We start from the raw sequence: 2231 nt of genomic DNA on the forward strand, positions 1-2231 counted from the left end.
ATTGTCAGGGAAAGTCCCTGAGGCATTGGCCGTAACTGTGGCATTATTCCAGTGATGGAAGCTTCAAGTATCGCTACACAGTTGACGGGGTTAAGCTCTCGCGAGGATATACGAGATACACCGAGTCGTACAATTGTACATCGCAGGTTACGGAGAGCGCCAAGTGAATCATCCGGCCCTCAGACACGACGAGGTGGAGGTCTCCGTGTGGGGTCAGGAGCGTGGACTTCCCTCTGTACGAGTCAATTACATTCATTGATATCAGGTGTGCATTACTCGAACGTTCACAGTGATTAATTACCATAGACATACCGCAATGGCATCCCGATTTTTCGGTTAACAGTAGCAGCTGCCCACAGTCCTATCAGAAGCGACTGTTTGTATGTTTACAGCCCAGTAGCCGCACCGACGGCGAGAGACGTTATCAGAATTAGCAGTCTCATTGGGCCAGTACGAAACTTTTACAATGTTTACCGGCGAGGTCAGCTCACCACCGAGGTAGCCTCAGCTGGACTCCCTACGCTTTCTTCTTTCCTTTTGCTTCATGTTGCAGTGTAACTCACTGTGGGTTTTATCACGCATTTGCTCAAAAAGACTTGAGTCCCTCGTGAGGGAATGAGCAGGCAGAATATCTTTTGTGTGTGTTCAGAGATTCCGCCGTAAACTTTTTGGCAGGTGAGAACAGATCAGCGCTTTTTAGTGCAAAGCCACTCTCTGCCACTCAGTGCCTTCATTGCTGCTTTATTTGTGGCGAGGAACCGCATGTCAACCACACTCGCGCATCGGTCGACAATTTCAGTTCGATTATTTCTAAAATGGTCTCAACATTTGTTTTCTCCCGGCGCTGAACGTTCCCACACAAGCACAAAGGGACAGAAGTGCAACTACTGCCTCGGAAGTGTACAGAACAACGAATGGCAGCGCCTATGCTACTTACCTAACGAGATACCCTGGGTAAACACTGCTACAGCTAAGAGGAAAATACAGCTGAGATGCGGATCCCAGAGATTAAAGCGAGAGGAGAGTGGCATTCCGTTTGCATCATAGGGAATTCCAGCTTTTCTGGCTGCAGTTATTTGACTGTGACGCAGTACTTGGCAGGTAGACTGTGATGAGACAGGCTAAGTGTGTGGCGCTCCAGGAGATGAGAGTACAGAATGCCTGGGGTCGTCATTCAGGCCCAGCCTGGACTGGAGATCTGAAGGCACCAAGAAATGCTCCCACAGGCGGCCGCTCCAGCATAGGGCTGCGTCTGGAGCGCCCTGCCGCCTGCAGCACAGATGTCTCTCGGCCAGCCTGGAGTCTCCTCTCCAGCCCCGCACTGCCAGCTCTGACACCAACGTAAGACTGTATCTGCACTGACGATCTGCAAAGATCTATGACTGCGGGTCCAAATGTCTTATTCCCAATCTTGCCAATCAAACAAGTTAACGACAAGTGTGATTTTCACTTAAATATTACTGTCTGCGCCTAGCCAGGTACGTCGCACGTTCCTGTGGTAGCGGTGCTAGCTCTGTCAACCTGGGGCAGAACAGCATGGATGACATGCGACGTTAAATTATTTTGTTGAAAGGATGTCGAAAATATCGCAAGCGAGCTGTCTCAAGGATTTAGAAATGTAACAGCTGCGATCAGTGTAACCAATTACGTATTGTATACCATGTGGCTCCCCATGAGTTGGGCGAGAATGCAACGTGGAATTCTCCGCTCAGCTCAGGGCCTCGATCTACGGATCGTCCACACCGATGCTGCAGTCAGAACTTCGGCTCATACGGAATGACGGCACAGTGTCCAGTGTTGTAGTGTCGGCGCAGCTCTTCCCGCTTCATCGTGAAGGGGAGCCGCAGTAACTGCCGCCATGCTGACAGTCAGCTGACTTGCTGACCGTTTGCTTACAAAAGTGTGCAGCACACCTCACGCCGTGTCGATTATCGTTGGCTGTTTCTCTCTTACAGTTTCACTTTCAGTAGCTGCTAGTACTGATGTGCATATGAGGTGTCCATGGAAGCTCGTGAGTCAGAGTCCAGACCTCGAGGTGAGTGAAGGGGGTATTGCAGATTGGTCACCGAAGTTGGTAAAGTGTGCCAGCCGGGAGCAGCCGCCCCCCGCGGTCTTAGCTGCGCAGCGCCTGGCAGACCGCCTCAGGGACACCGGACTGCCGTCGCCACCTCCGCGTGGAGCGCAGGAGGGAGAGGGGTGCGCCGGCGCCCTGGCGCAGCTCCGCCGCCTCA

The sequence above is a fragment of the Schistocerca gregaria genome, chromosome 11 (assembly GCF_023897955.1).
Source record: "Schistocerca gregaria isolate iqSchGreg1 chromosome 11, iqSchGreg1.2, whole genome shotgun sequence".
In the NCBI taxonomy this organism is placed as follows: Eukaryota; Metazoa; Arthropoda; class Insecta; order Orthoptera; family Acrididae; genus Schistocerca; species Schistocerca gregaria.